This window comes from Sinocyclocheilus rhinocerous, unplaced genomic scaffold (assembly GCF_001515625.1).
Source record: "Sinocyclocheilus rhinocerous isolate Xijiao unplaced genomic scaffold, SAMN03320098_v1.1 scaffold1043, whole genome shotgun sequence".
Lineage (NCBI taxonomy): Eukaryota > Metazoa > Chordata > Actinopteri > Cypriniformes > Cyprinidae > Sinocyclocheilus > Sinocyclocheilus rhinocerous.
In genome coordinates, this window is record NW_015642610.1 from 551,190 (window position 1) to 574,685 (window position 23,496).

Consider the following 23,496-nt stretch of genomic DNA (forward strand, 5'->3'; position numbering starts at 1 on the left):
CATATGTTTCCAGAACAGTTATTGTTTTGTTGAAGAGGCTGTGGAGATGGTCCACATTCCTGCAGTGTATGGGCTCTGCTACAGGGAGAGGAACTTGTGTGCGCTGTGGCCTGTGACACTTGTCATGCTGTAGTCGTCACTAGAGGCACAGGTGGGTTTCGTACATTATACACACTAATACACACACACACTCAATGTCATACACAAGCTATTAGCCATATATCATTCCCAAAACAATTTGAAAACAATTAACGCTGAGCCAGGCTGTCACTGACTAAGGCAAACTCAGTCACTGTGCAGAGCACACAATGTAATTACTGTGTATCTAACTATTGAGCCTTGTCATGCATTAAATTTGCCTCACAAAATACTAATAAATAAATAAATAAAAAATTATTTATCAAGGAACCTCAGAAGAAGAGGGAAAAGTGATACCATATTTATGTTACATTGACTTTTTTTTTTCATTAACTCTTTAACATGCTATTGTGTGTGGTTAGGTACAAAACCTACTTTTTTTGAGAAGGTGTGAGAGGTGGAAGGTGAACAGCCTGAGCCAACCATTTTATAAATCCCTCTGCAAAACATTGGCCTCTTTAGTGACTCTGCCCGTCTGCTGTCGGTCTTATGCAAGACCTGTTCTTTGAAGCAGCTTGGCTGCAGACAATTCTGTTGTTTTGGCCAAAACAGGAACTGAGGTCAGGCCTGGCACCATTAGGCCCCACTTACGTAACGAGAGGGAGCCCTTTGGCAAAGCTCTTTATGCATCTCCTGGACCAAACCTCGTAAAACACAACTATATAAATCAAGCTGTGCACTCACAAAGACTGCTATGGTTATTTTAGAGAATGCAGCTTGTTTTGAGGGTTTTTTTTGTTTTGTTTTGTTTTTTGTAACAATCCTTAATCACTTTGTCTGATTCATGTTTTTCCCTTTTTTTCAGGGTGATACTACCCTGATTAATAATGAAGTAAACACATTAAAATAATGAAATTCTTAAAAGGAAAATCTTATTAAATAGTTTAGTTTAATTTTTTACAAAAAAAGAATACTTTAACAAAACTGCTTCACTGCTTATTAATATTTGTAAACTTGTCAAATAAGAGTCAACTAATGAGGCAACTAATATGCAGAAACATAAAAAAGGAAATTATGCATGAGAGTGTACCTGCAGTATTCCCTTTGTTATGTATAGACAATTATAGTAATAGCCATCATTTTTTACCTTGTGCGTACATTTTTGGTCCCCATGAGTAAAACGGCTTATAAATATCTAGCGTAGCGTCAGTTCTGGCAGGTCACGTTAGTCAAGCTCGCATCAGCTGACTCTCAGCTGATCCCCATCAACCTATGGGAATACGACACCTAAGTATTCATATATAAGGTCGCGCAGTAGTATCAGCAGTTTTGCATTGCTCGATAGCTAATTCCCCTCCTCCATCCCCAACTCCTCCTCTGTCAGTCAGGATTCAGCCTTCTGATTCTCCTTGAATCAGACTAATTCTAAAATGTGTACATAACATTATTTAACTTTAACGATATCTGCAATACATTTATGTTGGTTCTGTTCTGTTTACCCTAGGGGGGTTATCGCTGCTCTCCCTGCTCTCATCCATGCTAGGCTGCATGGATGTGCAGGGAGTTCTTGCCCAGAACGGAACCATACCGCCAATCCAAACTGTATGCTAATTGTCAATCATCTTTGACGATAGTGGTCCTGACAGAACGTCAGGTTAAGTGGCCCGCCACTAATAAGGAAAATGAGTGGCACCAGTTTGATGAGGATGTGGACAAGATTCTCCAAGTAACAGCTAGAGGGGATGTTGGGAAAATATAAAAATGCAGATTTTTTTTCAACCATAAATTTAAGTTTATTATACTGAAGCAGGGAGTGAGCTATATCTAAGGACATAAATATGACTTAGGCCTGTCAGCAAACCACTTGGCAACACCCTAACAACTGCATAGCAACCATACTCAGTACCCTAACAACCACTCTCAGTGTCTTCCTATGTATGAAGCTTCTCTAAATGACTGCTAAATGAATACTTGAATAATAACTTGAAGCTAGGGAAAGTTACTGTCTGGCTTACAACGTCAGATTTCCTCCCTGGGTCTCTCTATGTCAATGTGCACATTAACTGTTGGCTAATCGGTAGCTCTCAAAGATCACCCTCAGCTCACCTGGGGGCTTCCAATCCTATTAGCCTAACTGTCCTGATGGCACGCATCGGGAGACTGCGGCGTTTGATCACCGGCGCTTAGCTGAAAGAGTTGTTTTCTGGCTGATGAGCGGAGAGGGAAGAGAGGGCTTTAAAACTACAGACTTGGCAACCTGATCTCCTTAACTCTCTCAGAAAGAGGGAGAGTTCAGCACCCCACCTCTAGTTTTGACACCCCTGTGCGGTTGGAGGTCTTTAAAGTGCTTATAGTGGCTGAGAGGCGTGACGCCGCACATTACTCTTTAGCTGTGTTTGATGAGTGTGTGTGTGGAGTGTGAGACTGAGAGTTGTATGTGTGCCATATCACCTGCTTCATCGCACGTGTGAGTAATTTGGTCATCTGGGTCATTCCTGATATGCAGTACATTTTCATGTCCTATCATATGCCTTAATATATTCAATACATTATTAAACACATTTTTTTTTATGAAAATCAAATTAGTTTTATCATATTAGTAAACTTTATCACATCATCACAATCAGTGAATCAACATAAGGATTGTTTTCAAATATTTTCACTACTTTGTTTACATAAATGGTAATTATTTCATTATTTTTTTCCTGAATCCCCAATTTCATTTTCTATCCTTTTAGGTTTTTAGTAAAATCCATTTTACAAACAAAAGTCAGGTACTAAATGACATCCTCCTCCAGGAAGAGACATCATTTCTTGCAGGAAAAAAAAAAAACAATAGTAGGCCTACAAACATTAAGTATTAGTGATAGATTTAATGAATTACCTAATACTTTGTGGTGTAGGTTTGTTTGTCTGACTTTGAAACATTCAATCATATAAAATTACATAAACTGGTATAATATTATCAGTAATTCAAAAAAATTACTTTCAAGTTCACTGTTCAATTCTAATTAGTAAACCTTACTCAAAAAAGCATGCAAACCGATTGCCTTGAAAAAAAACAAGTAAAGTGAAATAAGAACAGTATTTTGTACTAACAAGGGTTTATTAAGTGTTGTAAACTTACACGCCAGTTCTGGTAACTCAGAATTACTATTTTCAACAACTATGTGTATACTATGTGTGTATTTGAAACAACACATTTATTTAAGTTAACTAATGTAACATTTCCTGCTACTTGGAATGTATTAGTTGTATTTACTTGAACAGCAATCTAATTTACTTGATAAAACCATGCAAACCGATTGCCTTAAAAACAAAAAACAAGTACAAGTACAGTGAGCGCAAGCTACATTAAAGTGATTATTACGTTTTGAATATGGATATTTTTCTTACAAAAACGCATCGATTCGCTACAGAAGGCCTTTGTTCGCCCCCCGGAGCCGTGTGAGACACTTTTTTTTATGGATGGGCGATTTTTATTTAAGTTCTTTTGGACTGAAGTAATGCAACACCCTGAAGTAATACAACAGTGGCATTAAACAGCTTGAAAGATCAAAGACAATTTTTAATATAACTCAGACTGGATTCGTCTGAAAGAAGAAAGTCATATACACCTAGGATGCCTCGGGGGTGAGTAAAACGCAGCCTAATTTTCATTTTTGGGTGAACTAACCCTTTAAGTGCTTTAAACATCCATTATAAATTAATGAAAACAATGTCCCATTCGTCACACACACAACTACATGTAAATTTAAGGTAGTGACAGTTCAAAGTTAAAGGTAATGTATTTTTATGTTTTCCAATGCAGTTTTAACTTGTATTACAAACATTTTGAAACAAAGCAAAAACTATCTGATGTAGGGTATTCTTCTTGTAAACAGTGGAGGTAGCAGTAGGATGAGTTTAAGTATGGCACTGGGTTGGCCGCACAAGTTGCCAATGGTTATATATAATTAAAGTTCAAAAAGTTTAGTTTTTTTTTTTTTTTCCTGTCTCAAGTCAAGCATCACACTTTGATTGAACCTGTAAGTGTTTTTTTTTTTGTTTGTTTTTTTTACGGTATCAGGGTGATCCAAATGTACCATATGACAGTCCGGAAGCAAGTGGTTGAGGTAGATTCTGGAGACTGTTCTTTGCAGTGCTACCCTAAACAATGAAGGCAAAAGACACAGGGTCAAGTTAGAGAAGATTTGGAGAAGTAGGATCTATGATAGTCAACAACCCAACTGATAGTGCCCAGACTGCATCAACATCAGACACCTGTATAAAACCAAACAAAACAATATTAGTAGGGAAATGTGGATGATCAGTTATCTGTCCTGTCATGCCGCGCCACTCGCGTCCGATGTAGACAAGGAGTACGTCAGTTAAAATTAGCAGGAGACAGAAAGATACATTCAAGCACAATTATTTTTTTTCTTATTATTCTTGTATAGAAGTAATCAATCTTTGTCCAGTGGCAAAAATGCAAGCAGTCTCTCTGCTTCTTTTCCCATTTTCAATAAATTATGCGCCAATTAACCTGAGCGAAACCACATAAGGTTGCACAAATTCAAAACGTTGCTTGTTGTGCATGCTCTAACCTTCTTTATTTCTTCTTCTGTTGTTTTGTTGCACATAAGCAACACATTAGTGCACTGCTGCGTCTCGCTGGTGTATTAATGCCGTTGGTTCCTTTGTGGCTACTTGAATATTTTAAGTAAGCATCACTCAAAGCAGTAAGTAAGTTGTTTTATTCGCCTCGAAATGAGCTAACTTAATAAGTATAAGAAGTAAGTAAAGATTAATTATAGCTAATTATATCTAAGTGAGGTAAGCTGTTGGATTTTATAGTGTTAAAACCTCAATGTAGGCTAACCCTCAATAGCAATAACTAACTTGCTTTTATTTACTCCAATTAGGTTCCATCCTGATACTATTCTTAACTTTAAAATAATCAAGCTAATAAAGTTATAATTATATATTTTATATGCCTGCTATACCCAATTATATAAATACTTTATCAAATTACAACACTAGCATTTTTATTTTTATGGGTTACAATGTTAAAGGGATAGTTCACCCAAAAATGAAAATCACCCCATGATTTACTCACCCTCAAGCCATCCTAGGTGTATATGACTTTCTTTTTTCAGATGAATACAATCGAAGTTATATTAAAAAAAAAATGTCCTGGCTCTTCCAAGCTTTATAATGGCAGCGAATGTGATGGTCAAGATTTTGAAGCCCAATAAAGTGCATCCATAAAGGCCTTCTGAAGTGAAGCGATGTGTTTGTGTAAGAAAAATATCCATATTTGAAATTTTATAAATGTAATCTCTAGCTTCCGCTAACTGTCGTATGCATGTTCACGAGAGAATGGCGTTCCAGTGGATGACGTAGAACATAGGCGTAGTGTAAGCTCCGGTGAGAATATGCTAAGATGTTCAAAGTGGTTTGAAAGTTTCTTATTATCCTTTATCCCTTCCTGTCCTAGCTTTTTTTATTAGTATTTTTGAATGATGACTGAAACCTTGTATAACGGGCAATTCTCGTGTTTATTGCCATCTTATGACCACTTGTTGTATTCCTCAACTGTAAGTCGCTTTGGATAAAAGCATCTGCCAAATGAATAAATGTAAATGTAATGCTAGTCTCGCGAGAACCAAGTTCCCCTTCAGGAACTCGAGCTGCGTCGAGATCGCTTTGGGAACGCCCTTGCGTGACCGCGTTCTGAAGCACGTGTCAAATCCGTCCAATGGAGCAGCGAGACGTCACGAGCAGGGTGACGTAAGCACCAGAAAGCATAAAAGCGCATCCGGCCGGGCGCAAACCAGCTTCTGCTCTTTCCACCATTTTTCTTTACAAATCCTCATTTTGTACTTCTAATTCATGAACATTGTTTTGTTTTGCTCTCTCCTCTGCGATTCCACGTTCGTCACTTCTCACCGGAGCTTACGTTATGCCTACGTCCCACATCATACGCTGGAACGCCACTCTCTCGTGAACGCGTGTATGACAGATAGTGGATTTATGTTGTTGGATTTTGATGTGAGAGGACAACAGGGGAGGAAGTGTTATCATGGATTATGGACTTGTATTTTGGCCAGAAGCAACAGTTTGAATTTAAAACGGCTTAATGATGGATTTGTTTATTACAGACATGCAGCTTTTCACTTCACAATATGTTAATTGATGGACTAGAGTCTTGTGGATTATTGTGATGTTTTTATAAGCTATTTGGACTCTCACTCTGATGGCACCCATTCACTGCAGAGGATCCTTTGGTTTTCAAGTGATGTAATGCTAAATTTCTCCAAATCTGTTGAAGAAACTCAGATGAAGAAACAAACTAATCTACATTTTATATGGCCTGGGGATGAGTACATTTTCAGCAAATATTAATTTCTGTGTGAATAAAAAGGCACTGCATAACAGGAGTGAGCCATCTGGTATTATATTTGTTGTATCTTTAAGTGTATGTGTGGTGTATTTAGAAAGGGTTTGCATGCTACACATTTTGCATCCTGCCTTTATGTCAAGCTCTCCTTCATTTCTCTCTCTCCCTGTTTTGTCAGCCTGGGGAGTTGTAGTCAGGGTGGTCAGTAATGTTTTGTGCAGCCATTATTCTATTGGTAAGCACCAGTCTCTTCCATCCTGCTCACTGGCTCAGAGACCCATGTGTTTCCAAATGCCTCTGGATGGAAAATCGAAGCACAGCTTCTCTGTTTATCAAGGAGCCGTTCCGTCACCTTGCCTGGCCAAAACTCGCTACAAATTGGTGACAGCACCAACGCACACATACACATCTACGGAGCTGACTGAAAGCAGTTTGGGCTGTGTTCATTTTTATTACTTATGTCAGGTGAGAGGTGGCTATAATGCACACACACAGGCACGCTCACACTGAAAGCCTTGTTTTGTGGCCCAGCCAAAAGCCTCGAGCACTGTCAAAACCACACAACACTGCTTGGTTAACTGATTTCCCACTGGGAAACAGGTAGAATACGAGAAATCCAAGCTTAATGAAGAGACAGCAAGATTAAAAACAGTTGGCTTGGTCACAAATGTGAACTTTGATTAATGCATCCTTGATGATAGTATTAATTTCTTTTTTTTTTTTAAAGTACATGTTTACTTTGTGTTCTAATAGATGTAGTATCGAAGTATCTATAATTTTAGCTTATTGTGTTTTGAATAAGTCAGAAGAACATACACTACCATTAATTTTTTCAATACTGTTACAAGAGATGCATTAAATTGATCAAAAGTGGCAGTAAATGCTTTAACATACAGCATTAATGCTCTAATTTTCAACCTTGTATTCATCAAAGGATCCTAAAAATGTATCAGCATAAAATCAGCATATTAGCACGAAATTAGCACCAAATTAGTATATTAGAGTGATTTATGAAGGATCATGTGACACTGAAGTCTGGAGTAATGATGCTGAAAATTCAGCTTTGCCATCACAGAAATACATTACATTTTAAAATATAATAAAATAGAAAACATTTGTTTTAAATTGTAATAACATTTCAAAACATTACAGTTTTTACTTTATTCTTGATTAAATAAATGTAACTTTGGAGAGCATTAGAGACTTATTTCAAAGTCTTAATGACCTCAAAATGGAAGTGTATGAAAATTAAATTGTGTTTCAAAAGAAGTAGAGAGAGAGAAAATTTGAATTTTGGAAAAAACTTTATTTACAATGAGAGAGAGAGAGAGAGAGAGAGAGACTTCTTTTGAAAGTAACATGGAATTTCATTTTCATACACTTCCTTTTATTACAAATCAATAGTATTATGTTTGCTGGGACCCCAAATGCAAAGTCAATCAAATGAGAGCAAAAGAGCATGCACACATAGAAATGACAGTAGTGCACACACACACACACACACACACACAACTATTAACAGACTATACTTTATGGAAATATACTTTGATAAGCATCACAGAATCTATAACTTTGTGTTTGTAGATTTTTTTAATAAAAAGGGTAATAAACATTTACCCTCATAAAACAGAGCACTGTTGGGCTGATTATCTTCAGCCTTATTTTGATGCTATGCTTTTGAGTTCAAGATTGTTTCCTTTCAAACAACATACCACTATTTCTTTAAAAAAAAATTTGAGTGATATCTGAACTCTCATTATTCCGAATACCTCACCATTTGTGTGTGTTATGGCCAAGGGATGGAAGGTATTTTTGAGAGTCTCTAGTCTTGCTAAACACCCACAATGCGAGTAAATTACAGTGGTTATTTAATGGGCCTGTGTTCCATGCATCCCTTTGTGGTGTATATGTATATTCCGTACACTCAATTCTCCAGGCTTTGTTGTTTCATTTGTAATTTAGCATCTTGCTCAGACAGCTTGCACAAAGAGAACTCTTCACCGCTGTGACTCACCTCAGAATGATGGCATGTAATAGAGCATTGATCTGAAGGAAACCAGGTCAATTTTGTGAAGATCAATGCAGTGCTGGGTGCTGAATGTCAGAGTGGAAGCCGACTGTGGTAGTTTTGAGGTGCGCGTTATTTTTAACTAATATCCTGTCACCTAATGAATCTTATGAGGTGTGTGAACTAAAACAAGTTACAGAACTGATTTCAAAACTCATCTTTAGCCTAGTTTTGAATCAAAATGTTCAGCAATCCAGTTCAGATATGAAGTCTCCAAAAAGCATGCATATCTGAAAGTATGGCACATACACTGTTTTTAAAGTCTAAATTCAGAGTAAAGCTGTTAAGAATTTTTTTTTTTTTAACTTCTGCAAAACACTGACATCAGGCGTTTTGCAGTTTGTGTCTCTATAAGTAACTGTTGCACGTTTTAAAAATAAAAAAATAGAAAAACGTCTCAGGTTACTTGTGTAACCATGGTTCCCTGAGGGGAACGAGACACTGCGTCCTCTAGGGGTCGCTATGGGGAATGCCTCGTCGTGACCCGTGTCTGAAGCCTACATTGAAAAAACACCAACTTGTTTAGTTCGAAGTTCCACGAAAGGGAACTATATATATATATATATATATATATATACACACACAGGCACATGACATCACACAGCTGCCACACAATCCTACACTGTGACTCTCAGAGGTCGCAGTGCATGACAGAAGATTAATTTAAAATTCCTTAAGAGTGATCGATTGTGGCCCGCAAAGATTTTCTTCACTCGCATATTTGTAAATAGACCCTTTGTAAATACTGCCTTTCTTGCCTGTCAGACGGCTGCACTGTGCACAGTTGCATTAAAAATTTATCTGCGGCAGTGGCAGGATAGGAAAGGCTTAGCACATTGCCAAATGACTGATTAAAAAGGAAGAGCTTTAATCTTTGCTTAAAAGTGTCGACCAGCTTGGCATGCCCTCCACCCTGTGCCCTACCTCGAGCTGGAGGAGAGGGATGGTGGAAAAGTGGGCAAAAGGGGGAGGGGATACTGTATGGCTTCATAAAGCAGGTCATGTATGGGGTGAAGATTGTATTAAACCCTTTGTTCTGAAAGAATTATGGAGAATTATTGTACTTGGGCTTTTTTGCCTATATTGGATTGGAGGACGGATCCGAAATCAAAAATTTAAAGGAATGTTCTAAAATAAAAAATCACTCACCAACCACCCTCATGTCATTCTAAATCTGTTTGACTTTCTTCTGCAGAACTCAAGATAAGATATTTTGAAGAATGTTTCAACAGCGTCAGCAACGAATGTAAATTGGGTCAAAAACAACATTGGACCCCACTGATTGTAGATGGATGGATGGATTGAATTATGCCTCACAATTCTGACTTTTTGCAAGTGAGATATAAACTTGCAATTCTGAAAAAAATGTGAATTGTGAGATTTAAACTCAGAATTCAGAGGAAAAAAAAGTCAGAATTTCAAAATATAAACTATAGAGAAGAAAGTCAAAATTGTGAGATGTAAATTCAGAATTGTGAGAAATATCTTGCAATTCTGACATTTTAGTTTATAGAGAAACAAAGTCTGAATTGTAAAATAAAAGTTTCAATTATCTTTTGTTATTTATTCATTCATTCAATCAATCATTCCATGGCAAAAACAAGCTTCCATAGATTTGGAACAATGTGAGGGTGAGTAAATGATGACCAGGTTTTCATTTTTAGGTGACCTTTGAAAGTGAAGTGTGAGATTGTTTGCCCTTTGTTCTTGTGTATTGAAATGAAGAGACAACTACAAGTAAGCCATAGCAGACTGGTTTCCTCTGTGGTGCTTTAAAAGCATTGTTCTGTTTTTTTTAACATTCCAACCTGCCTGAAACAGCACCACTGGGACAGGAGTATCTGTTTGTACAACCAATGGCTGACAGGAGTTTTTTGCATTTTGTAAAATAGTGACACTAGTGATAGAAATTATACACGTCAGTTCGGTTAGAAGGAAGTCATTGTTCACTTTGTTTATAATGAATTTGATTATTAGTACATACAGTGGGTATAGAAAAGAATCATTCCCCTTTAAAATAATTAAATTGTGTTGCTTTGCAGCCTGAAATAAAGACGGACACAGTTTTTGTTTTATCCAGTTGTATTTACGTTGTAGTGCAACTTATAACATCCAAGTGAAAGATATAATACCAACATGTCAGAAAAAAAAATAAAAAACAGAATCACTGAGTTGGAAAAAGGATCACCCCCTTGTGTCAGTATTTTGTTGAACTACCTTTTGCTTTAATTACAGCCTTTAGTCTGTTGGGATATGTCTCTGAATTTGATGGTGACCGTTTGTGGACTGCAGTCTTCAAGTCACTCCACAGATTTTCAGTAGGGTTTAAGTCTGGGCTCTGACTAGGTCCTGCAAGGACATTCACCTTTTTCTCCTTCAACCACTGTGTGTTCAATTTTGCTGTGTGCTTTGGGTCATAGTCATGTTGGAAGGTAAACCTTCTTCCCATTGACAACATTCTGGCAGAGGGCAGTAGATTTTCCTCAAGAATTTGACGGTATTTTGCCCCATCCATTTTTCCTTCTATCCTGACAAGTGCTCCGGTCCCTAGCTGCTGCAGAGAAACACCCCCATAAAATGATATTACCACATCCATGCTATTTATATTACTGTAGGAATGCTGTTGTTTGAATGATGAGCTGTATTGGATTTCCGCCAGACATATCGTTTGGTGTTGGGGCCAAATAATGTGCATGTGGTCTTGAAGAGTGGCGTTTTTCTTACAACCCTCCCATACAAGCCATATTTGTGGAGAATGTGTGATATTGTTGTTACATGCAAACAATAACCACTCTTTGTCATAAATTCCTGCAACTGCTTCAGAGTTGCTGTAGGCCTCTTGGTAGCCTCTCTGACCAGTTTCCTCCTCTTTCATCCAGTTTAGTGCGACGTCCTGATCCAGGGAGGGTCTGTGTTTTACCAAATACCTTCCACTTCTTAATAATAGACTTTACTGTGCTTCTAGGCATTGATAAAGTCTTTGACATTTTTTTGTATCCATCTCCTGACTTGTGCCGGTCCACAACTTTATCCCGGAGATCTTCTGACCAGAAGGTGTCCCTTGCCACCCATAGTTTATTGTTTGCTTCAGTTGCACTACCAAGAACTGAAATTTTCCAGGAAAGCTCTTTTCATGCTGAGCTAATCAAAATGACCACAGCTGATCACAGTTGAACGTCAAATGGCTTTGTGTAAAATTGAGAAGGTGATTAGCTACACCTGATTGAGTTTACAAGTCATTTTTAGGAGGGGGTGATCCTTTTTCCAACACAGTGATTCTGTTTTTTGCTTCTTCTTTTTTTCCTGACATGTTGGTGTTACATCTTTCACTTGGATGTTATACAGTAAGTTGCATTGAGTAAATACAGCTGGATAAAACAAAAACTGTGTCCGTTTTAATTTCAGGCTGCAAAACAACAAAATGTGATTATTTTAAAGGGGGGTGATTCTTGTCTATACCCACTGTATATAGTAGTTGTGTAATGAACAAATTTATAATCACAATACTAAATGATGAGAAGTGTTTCAAGAAGTGAAATAAAAGAAGAGAGAAGTAATTTGAAAAAAAGACATACGACATAGACAGACATGCTCTTCAGTGTTTGTAGAAGCCAAGCCTTATAGATGGGGTGTGTGTGCCTGTATGTGTTTTCACTGGCATTGCAGAGAGGAGCAACAGGGATAAAGAATCTGATTTCACAGAAACTGGAGCTCGCTTCAAAGAAGACAGCAACTATCCCCCACTGATAGAGCTCAAGCAAAAGAAAACAGCAACCAAGTATGTAACGCAGACAAACACGCATACACACATTGACACAAGCGCATACGCTCATGCTTAAGACTCAAGCACTCAAACACAAGATATCTTCCCCTTCAGTCCTGCTCAACATGAGTCCCCCTCTCATTAATCACGTCCCCAGCTTCTGCACCCATTATTTATCCCTACTTAACTTCATTCTTCTTTTCTCAATGTCAATCGGCATTTATTATCATTAATGTTGTTGTTTTATTCTTGATCTATGGATATCAGAAGTAGCAGTACTTCAATAAATAAAAATGATGCAACCATGGCAATCTTTCTACAGCATCAGAAGTACAAGCACAGAACTCATGGGTTGTGCAGTAATGTGACTATAAACATTAACACTTATTGCTTCAAAAAGTTTGTCTGGTGAGGTATTAATGTAAACAGAGTTGGTTTGTTATATAAAAAAGGGTATTATATTGTTAATGTGGTAACACTTTAGTATAGAGACCAATTCTGACCATTATCTAGTTGCTTATTAGCATGCCTATTATGAACATATTGGCTATTTATTAGTACTTATAAAGCACATATTCTGCATAAACTACACTCTAAAAAATGCTGGGTTGTTTCAACCCAACTTTGGGTCAAATATGGACTAACCCAACTTTTGGGTTAAAAATGTAATGTAAAAATTTTACCCAACAGTTGGGTTAGTCCATATTTGATCCAAAGTTGGGTTGAAACAACCCAGCATTTTTTAGTGTGTACCTTACCTCACCTTATTAATAAGCAGCAAATTAGGAGTTTATCGAGTCAAAAGTCGTAGTTAAGGGTTTGTTAATAGCGAGAATTGGACCTTAAAATAAAGTGTGACCGTTACAGTTAATCAAACAATAATACTGACAAAAGAAAGAGAGAAAACATCTCACTGCTATTCATTTATTTCTTTATTTCTGGCTGTTTGCTTGATAATTAAAACTTTAGGGAGTTTGAAGCAATGTTCACCATATTTAAAAAATACTTGAAAGCTTTTTAATTAAATATTCGTATTTTCCCTGTATAAATACAGAGATGTTCAATAGCAATTTTTTTTCCATTTAATCAAAACTGATTTCAAGAATGATGAAATTTCACTAGTATTGGTACTGACCACTGAAAGTTGGGTATCCTGACTGGTCTCGATCTGGTCTTTCCATACAAGTGAGATCTGAACATCATGATGTCTTGGAAATGCTGTCCTGAGTCCCACACTCTCTGTGTCTCTTTCTTTCTATCTCACTTCCACCATTCTGCAAGAATTGTGAGCTAAACCAATCAGTTAGAAGACGATGGGCCAAAGCATATAGAACCATTCGCCACTATATAAATATCAAGTTTAGAAATGAATCACTTAGAGAAGCTGATAAAAATGGGCCATAGTCAGCCTGTCCGCTCCACTTTCACCCAAGTAAGTGCTTCATTAGCCAGTCTCTTTCCACTGTGAGAGTGCAGTGCAAGATTGAGAGAGAGAGAGAGGGAGATAGAACCTGCTAAATTATTTATGGGCAAAATCCTACTTAATTGGTATCTTTTTTTAAAATGGGGTCAAATGTTGTTGTGCAGCATCACACAGGTTGTTCTTTTACCCAGTGCAGAGGCATCGCATCAGATGTTGAGCGCACATCAATTGCATTCAAATCCTTTGATGGGCACAACTGGCTGTGCCAAGTCAGGACAAAAAAAAGGGGGGTAGGGGGTTAATGAAAAGAAAACAAGTGATGTATATCACTCTCATGAGTTACACAAGATTACACAAAATTGTAGTAGTCTACCACTGAAGGCCTTGTTAGCCACCTAGCTTGTGCTAATACAATGCACATCATTGAAGTCTATTATTAGTGCAGAGTAAGTGATGTGATGGGCAAAGGGAAATCCTGCAATAGTAATGTGTGTTTTATAACTTTGAAATGTGGGAAAAGTACTTTGAGAGACTTTATTTACCATATTTTAGCTCTGTGCTGCTCTGTGTTTCCCCATCTGTGCTTGTCTTGCTTTATATTGTGTTGTCTAAATGGATTGTTTCATTTGTTCATTCCATGTGTATTTATGTCTTTGAATGTCTAGCACTATGTGTTCTAATCGCTGAGCTTTCCCAGAGGGAAATGCTATTGCTCAGATGTTGCTCTTTCATAGCTCATGAAACTTAATGTGCTCAATCTTAAAGGGATAGTTCACCTAAAATTAAAATTCTGACTTTTTACTTGGAACACTAAAGAAGATATTTTGAAAAATGTGGGGTCCACTAACTTTCACTGTGTGAACAAAAACACTTTTTACAGTTTTAACGTTTTTGACAATTGCTTACTATTTCTGAAACTATGGCTCATTTTCTAAACGCTACACATAAAACCCCCAAACACTCATACAACATGCAAAAGCTATCACTTTAAGTCACATTCAAAACTATTTTAACTCTTCTCAAAATGTGTTTTTGCATCATAGCTTGCACAATTAATTCGCTCTTATACACACCAACTACACAAGGATGTGACAAATGTAAAACACTACTATCTTATGTCTTGCATATTCATTGTGCATGGGGTCACACAGCCATTTGCCATATATATGTATATGTGCACAAATACTGTAAATACAATTTGTATGCATGGTCAGTATATATTTACACTATAAACAGAGATGCAAGTGAAATTATTTATTTCTCAAAACAGACTTTTGATTTCAAAGTGAACAAATTAGCTATGCATACACTGTAAACAGAAATGAAAGGGCTAAAATAGCCTAAATGTTCTCAAAGCATTGAGTTTTGATTTCTAAGTGAACAAATTAGTTATGAGTGTGTTCACGTGTGCGCACTGGGTGTAGGTAATCAGTAAATAAATGTGGCATTTAGAATTACTGATTGTTTTCAAATGAAACACAGGCTGTTTTGATTGATGTGTCTACTGTAGAGAACTGTATTTACTGTGTTTTGTTTACTGTGGAAAAACTTTCAAACTGAGTGTGAAGCAGATGATGTGCTTGCAGTTTTTCAAACTTGATCTAAAGAGTAGGTACATTAAGTACATCAGGTTTAAGCCTCAAGTACCGCTTTTAGTGTGTAAGCGATTTTTAAGAAAACTGTAAACAATATATTTCTTGTGTTCTACAGGAGAAAGAATGACATACAGCTTGGAACGACGTGAGGGTGAGTGGATGAAATATTTTGCATGAACTATTTCTTTATCAGCTTGTCTAAAATATTTATCCTAAAATTGCTTTATAAATAAATAAATAAAACTGAGACAATTAATGGCATACTTTAAAAGTATAGACTTATACCATTAATGTCAATAGGAAAGCTCAGTTAATTTGGTTTTGGAAGAATTTGTTGAGAAATGTTCAGGCTTATATTAAAATATCTGTCTTTTGATAGCAAACTTGCAGACTGTTAACTTGGTAAATCAATTTTGAGACATTGGTCAGATCTCTTCTGAACCTATAGAGGAGACACTTGTGAAATTACTGGGGTCTTTCTTAGAAGCAACATCTGACAAGCAGTGTAGTTCATTCCTGAGGAAAAAAGAGAGAAACATTTCTTTCCAATGGGTTTCCCTGAGTCATTGCCTACATATCTGTCTCTCGTTTTGTGTGACTACTATGCATCAAAACTAGACAAACCTTGTCTTGTGGAGCACTGGAGACAGCCTAATGCTTATAGCACACATTCTTTCCTCTTTCCCATCCTCAAACAGGTTGGCTAGACCAGTCTTCACTCACCCACACCACTTGTCAGGCGTTGGTCTGGTCCACTGCAGCGTCTGCAGTCGACCCAGCACAACCTCCAGCGCATGGATGCTTCATTTGATGGCTTGAAGAGAAACCCATCCCTCAGAGAGGAGTCTTCACATGGTACATCAGAGGAGAAGAGCCGGGTGCTGTCTGCGAGGGAGAAGTAAGGAAATGGCTTCTCATCAATCACCTTCCGAGAGAGGCATGGCAGGAGAGGAGGTGTCGGGGGAACCGAGGGAAGAAGCGAGCTGTCTACACTGGCTGCAGAATGCAGACCCAGACTCAAACGACATGTCTCCTGTGTGTATAAGGTATGCAGATGTAGAGGTAGATGTGCTTCTGTGCCTTCCAGAGGAGACGGTAGATGGAAATGGACAGGTGGGCAATGGAAGAGGAAAAGCACATGTTATGTGTTGTTGTGACTGTCTGTTGGGAGATACTTATGGTTAAGTTCTTGTGTGTTTCCATCTTTAAACTATATTTCTCATTACAATATTCCAGAACAATCAAGTCAAGGTATCCCTGAGTCATAAAAGCCCTCTATCCCAGCCTGTACATGGCACATCCTCTCAAACTGTCCACAACAACCTCCATCTTGGCTCAGTTTCCAAGGCTCTCAAGCAAACTAGCCTAAAGCTGTGTGAAACAGGCAGTGTATTCCTCTGGCTCAGACTAAAGAGATGTGTCCACGTCAGCTGGTCCAATTCTGTCTTGCAGACGTCAAAAAAGAAAAAAAAAACACCCCCAGCGAGCCGCTCTGCCAGGACCACCACATAACCGGGGGTAATACAGAGCTTTGAAAGAAGGGAGCTTAAAAAAACTCATACAAGTTAAAAAGACACATTTTTAAGAACTTGTGATATTTTAGGTGCTGCTACAAGAGTTTCTGACCATCTCCTTGTTTTCTTCCATGGAACAGTGGCTTTCAAATATCTATCAGAGCAGTCTGGGCTTTTACTGTGCTGCATAGTGGATGCACACAGCTGCTGCTCCGAGATGTTTCATGGTGAGAAATTTCCACATTTGAAAAATCATTTCAGGGTCTGTGCTGAGAAATGGATGTGACATATAGTTTACTGTAAATGGATTTGCACAACAATACAGATATAAAAACAGCTCCTTGTTGTCTTTTCATGTTTTCATTTGGCTTGATTTATACAGTTTGAACCATCCAAAACTAGTAACTAGTAAGTTGGGGGGTGGGGCAAGTTGTCCAAGTTCTCTCTATCACTTATTGCATAACTATATGTTTAGTGTTAAGTTAAATTTCCACAATCGTTTGTTCAGTTTACAAACAAATGGCTTTCATGACCCAGTCCTTTGTAATAAATCAAAAACATTAATGGAACAGTGTCAAAAAAGTGTCAAACTGGTTGTGGTTGAATCAGACTCACTTAGATCACTATAATGGCATTAAATGGAAACTAAACCGCTTCTGACCAACCATCTTTATGGCTTTGATTTCCTTTCGAACACACATACTGGCAAAATGTATACAAATTCAAGTGCACTGCAAGTTGCTTTGAGTAAAAATGTCTGCCAAATGCATAAATATAAATGATGGTAATGATGACAGAATAATGAAAATGACAACAATTGATATTCTGTGAGTGATAATCAATGAATGCTAATGTTATACAGTGTTGTAGCTTAACTGGTAGAGCATGAAGTAGGGAGCACACAAACCAATGAAAATGTTACTTTAATGTTACTTTTAAGTGTCTGATCAATGCATAAAATCTTTTTAAAAAAGCCAAAACCTTATCAACATGTTTTTATTATTGTTTTAAGTTATAAAATCTCTCTTTTGGAGATGTTGACACTTTCCGTGAGGTCACATATTTGTCCTGATAAGGTTCCAGTCACCCATGCCATGGATGGCAGTTCTCAGCACCTCACTATATCAATACCATACACTCCACTCCGCCTAAGTTCATTGATTCCAGTGCAGGTGGTCGATCAACCTACCTGTGCTCTCTGTTTCTCTCTCTCCCTTGCACTATATCAATACTCTCATCTACCTTCCTATCGATCACCTCTCCATCCTCTTTCTCTCCATCGTGAAGTGGCCTCACCATAATGTTAATTTTGTGACAGATTTACAATAAATCTGAGGTTATTATTTAACTGTTCAGTCTTTGGTGCTTTCTGTGATTTACTGTTGAAGTGGGAAGGAAGAGTTATTGTCGACACAGATGTCCCACGTCGAACTAGAAGGTAGGCCTGATCGTAACTCACTACCCAAGTATCTAGTTAGTCAATCACTTGTTCTGTAATCACAAATGCTGCCAGATATTACATGAATGATGAGTGGCAATAAAATATCTTGCGTTTTTCTGTACCGGGACTTAAGTGTTATTGGCTGAGGCCACTTTGTCCCAGGAGAGCTAGACTGTGAAACACAATCCCCTGATATAAACTGCCTCATTGCTTCTGACGCTCCTGCTGCTGCAATGTGTTAGTATGGTGGTTGTACTTATGTACACAGTGTGAATATAGTAGAAAGTCTGTAGTGACATCATTGTGACAAACAAGACTATGAACAGAATACATTCATCCATCGATTCTCTAAACCGCTTATCCTCTGTAGGGTTACAGGGATGCTGGACCCTTTCCCAGCATCTCAGGCTGCAGGCCGAGAATCACCCTGGACAGATGGCAACATTATATATTATTATTAAATATTTAGTTCCAGTATATATAGTATATATCCAGTAAATATTTTTATCAAGTTCGTATGCTTAGGTTCAGTAATTTTACTTTAATGGCAATTTATAGGTCCTTTTCTATGCAATTAAATTGACATGTTTTGTTATGCTGGTTGAAAGTCTCTTCTCATCCCAATAGTAATCACTAAGTTAAGTGGTCTAAATGTATTTAAATGTATTTATATCATCTGTGGAAGGTGTAGGACCATAAAATGTTCATTGAATCATATTTCTCAGTCTGAGGATTACGATAGGCTGCCCTACCTGCCTGTCAACGTATGTATTTGGATACCTCCATGCACCCTGTTTGCGCGGACATGATACGCCTTCAGTGCATTCCATTGCAGACCAAGCGAGAATGGAAGGCGTTATTATTGTAATATTATGCACTTTGTACTGTAATGTTTTGTCACTGTTGAATGAGACATGAGGTAATCTGTCAGCATTGCATTCAACCCTTCACCAATGCCGTCTCTCATCGTGTTGCTGGTAAGCCTCTTGTCTGCCTGTGCGAGTTCATGTGTTTTGGAGGAGGAGTGGCTTTGCAGAGTGAATATGCAGGGAGGGTGGGATCTTGCTTTCAAAGCTAGCTATAGCAAAGCTAGTGAAATGTATTTGGTTCCCACCCTCCCTGCTAGCCTTTCCGAAATCACCTACCCTACTTTTAACAGAAATTCACCATCATGTTTCTTGAACCACTCCTTGACAATTCTGGCAGTGTGGCATGGCGCATTATCCTGTTGGTAATGACCATCACTGGCAAGGAATACAGATACCATGAAAGTGTGCACTTGGTCCACCCATGTTCAGATACCTGACAGCTGTCAGGGATTGTGCTATTGGGATAATGAGGCCTAAAGTGTCCCAAGAAAACATTGTCCACAGTATAACACCGCTGCTGGCGCCCAACAGTGCATCCAGGTGCCATAGCCGATTTTGGTAATCGGCGTATCCTCATTCGGCCGTCGACGTGATGCATCTGGAGTCTTGATTTGTCAAACCAGAGGCCACTTTCTTCCAATCATCGACGGTCCAGTCTTGAGGATCTTGAGCCTATTTCATGCTATGTTAACGATGGTGTGCAGTTACAGTAGCATGAGAATCCGGCTGCGTCGGCGACTACGCAGGCCCATACACAGAAGGCTGCGGTGAACTGTGTGCTGTGACACATTGCTCTAGTCACCACTGTTGCAGCTGATGATGATTTGTCACACGGTGGCCCTGCAGTTGCTGTGAACAATGTCTGTGAACAGTCTCCAATCCCCTCTGGCATCAATCTGTTCATCGTTTGGCCATCCATGCACCACTTTTGATATATACTCACTACAGCGGCACGTGAACAAATTACGAAAAGATAATTTAAAGTTATTATTGTGTTGCATGAAAAAGCATGAAATATTATAAAAAGTAGCTTTAGAAAGATTTTTTTTTTTTTCATTTTTGGGTGAGCTGTCCCATTGATTAGTTCATGAATATGGATTTTTTTTTTCCAGATTTTTTATTAATATGTAAATATGAATTTGTTTTAATGTAACTATCATCTACATAAGCAACTAAATCTGCCAGTAGGTGGCAGTAAATGTATTCGGCTAATGATTAATGAAACAGCTGATTGATTCAGGAAAGAAGTACATGGCTCTCTTTATGAATGGGCCATTGGTTCACCCGATTTGTTCAAAAGCGGATTCATCACCAATCAACTGTATAGGTGTGTTGGACTTGAAGTGACGCTTCTTTGACTGATCGGTGTATGACACCATAGTACTGCGAGAGCTATACCTTAATTTTCAATGCGGAAGTAAGCCGTTTTCTGTGAATGTGCAAGATTTTCGGTTCATTAGCCATAGGGAAAGTGCAGTAAACGGTAAAACTGTTTGCACTAAAAAACCAGTGTGTTCATAATTAAGCAAGACAATCAAAACAATAAGGTAAGACACACTAGTTTGCAATATCAAGCAGCAAAACGAACTGTTTTATACAGCTAAAAATAGCTGGAAGCCAGTCCCATAAAATTTACAAATGGCCACAGCCGTTCTTATGGGAAAAATAAAGTGGATAGAGAGCAAATGCTCTGCATGCTTTCGAAACGCTCTCGCTGTACTTTGTTGTCAAACACAGATCGATTGTCTGGGTTAATTGTGTTTATTGTTATGTTTATTGATAAGTTCTGCTTTGTTGTGCTGTGGCCTACAGACAAAGTAAATTCACTTAAAAGTCCAGTTATGAACGACAAGGATAAAAGATTCTAGCTGTGTTTTAGTCTGCACAGTCCAGCAGTGTATTTGATTTCTTTGCCAATTAAAAATAAGATTTAAAAAAGCAATAAAACCTGTCAATTAGACAATAAATAAATAAATCTAAAATGATGGCTACGCCCCTTGCTGCAGCTAACGTTACTTCCACAGGCTATGCAAACCCCTTAAACCTTACTCCCATCTGGGTCACGGCACCAATGTAACCCCTCCAGTTCTACTCCCCTCACTCGCTCTGAGCGGGATTTAAACCAGTGGTTCCAGTATGGGAGGCAGGCATGCTAACAAGGACGCTAAAGACCACAGCCTCTAGCGTCAGTCGCTAGTGTGCCTCTTGAGATCAGGGGAGTGCGGTTTACCTGCGCAGCTCTTACCAGCTGGCCTCCGTTACACTTCCTTTAAAGTATTTTCATTGGATTCTGGCGGAGCAAAAATACACAAACTCTGTTGTGTCAAAAATGTAGGTAAGGCAATATAAAGTTTTTGTTTATTGACATTTTCAGTGTAAACAATATTACACTTGCTATCATGATGGTGTTGGTCTGATCATTAGCACAACTCTTCTGCAATAAGACATAGCCTGGTTTCTTATTCTTGATAACTTTTTTATGCCATTAAAAATCCAGAATGGATTCCAATTTTTATCTTAAAGCTCTCTTCCATTAATAAACAAATGCAATGTGCAGGTTCATTGAATGTGCATTGATGGCCATACACGTGAATGATTCTCTTTAGTGATATAGATTTTTTTTTTGTGTGGCTCTGTTTTCAGCCTGTTCACAACCAGGAGATCAAGCATGACAGCTTTATTGATACAGAAGGCCAGAATAATTACACAAGGTTGGGCTGACACTATTGATCACGCTATTGATACAATTATATTTTAATGCAAAGCTCTGTTCCTTAAACACACAAACAAACAGCCAGGTGCAGTCTTCAAAGAGTCTTACAAAGTCTTACAAAGATCTTACCACTGAGTGGTTTTCAGATTTAAGGGCCAAAGACCCACAAATGTTCTTGGCTGTGCTATTCAGCCACAAAACATCCATTTTTCAGCTCTGAATATGAGTCTGTTCTGACAGCAGATCAAATTTACCTTTTGGACACATTATGGAATCCCAAAAGTTCAGTTTAATAAAGATTAATTATTTTAAACCTAATTAAACCAGACCAAGTATGCAATAACTTTATCTAGTTATGGGGGCAGGTAGTAATGATGGGACATGCAGTCGCTTCTGAATCAGATGCCAAGTAAAATACAGTTTTCCTTTTATATGGCCAATTGAATGAGCAGAGTCTGCTTTAGGAGGCAATTCATCCTTTTAACTGTGCCATCTGCTTACGTAGTAGTACTGCTGTTACAATGGATTACACAGAGAATTAAATGAGTGATTACTTTCAAATATGTTGTGAAATGGTATACTGTTTACTCAGAATGATGTAATTGCTTAGGCTAATAAATATTGTCTTAGGGATTTGGAAAGTGGACTTCATACCCACACACACACAAAAGATAAAACAACTGTTTTTCGAAAGCACAATTGTCTCTACCCAGACAAAAGCTGTTATTTCATCTGAGCAAGGGAACGGCGATTCCCTCTGACAGCGTGATGGATATAAGTAAGCTGCGTATTTACAGAAGCTGATTGCATTTGAAAAAGAAAGAGTTTTCCACCCATCCTTCCTCTTATCTCTGGTCATAAATCACCACTGCTGGCCTGCATAAATGGGGCTCTTCATAAACTTGGCACAAGCAATTCCATTTTAACCTTTACATGTGGCACTGGTCATACACTCTAAATGCAGACTGTGACCCTCATGACCTTGGCCATTCATATTTAATAGTCATTAAGAGCCAGTGGCAATCTAGACAACAAAAACAGCATCTACTGCATGATGGCTAAAATTATCTTTAATGTGTTTTCCATAAGGCATGTTTATAGGTAAGATATGCATAAAGATGAGCAGTGTGGCGTGTGCGCTGCTGCCTGCATCATTCCATTTCATATAATGCTTCATAATCAGTCTTATGGCCATGCTAACCTTTGACTTGGGTCCCCACTGTAAAGGCTTTGCTCTTTGCCCCTAGTCCATTAGACCTGGCTGAAGTATACCTTTATAATTGCCACAGCGACCATCAAATAAACATATGAAAGCATGGTGGGAATGGGTAGAGGAGTCTGGCTGCTAACCTTTTGGCCTCTGGGTCAACATGTGCACCAGATGCATTTGTTGAGACACTTCATTCTGCCTCTAGCTTTTTACTGTATGGTTCGGCATGTCAAGATTATTGATGGACCTCCGACAAATATTTTATAGTTTGTGTTCGACCTTTGACGTTGGTGGAGCGTCACCACTGCAAACTACATCAGAATGAATGGCTGCAACGGTTGAATGAACCTGGTTTACATGGTTTCTGGTTTCTATGATCAGCGATCTGTGCTTTTTTGTGTATTTTAATTACTGAATTAATAGATGTTTGCAACCATTGC

At 38.1% G+C, this 23,496-nt stretch overlaps 1 long non-coding RNA gene across 1 annotated transcript; it reads left to right on the forward strand.

Moving 5' to 3' along the window:
• The first annotated feature begins 12,210 nt into the window (after window positions 1–12,210).
• On the forward strand, window positions 12,211–16,333 carry LOC107756272 (uncharacterized). Its single transcript, XR_001641802.1, has 3 exons — window positions 12,211–12,306; window positions 15,425–15,460; window positions 16,008–16,333. It is a non-coding gene; the product is annotated as an uncharacterized LOC107756272 (long non-coding RNA).
• Window positions 16,334–23,496: the final 7,163 nt, after the last annotated feature.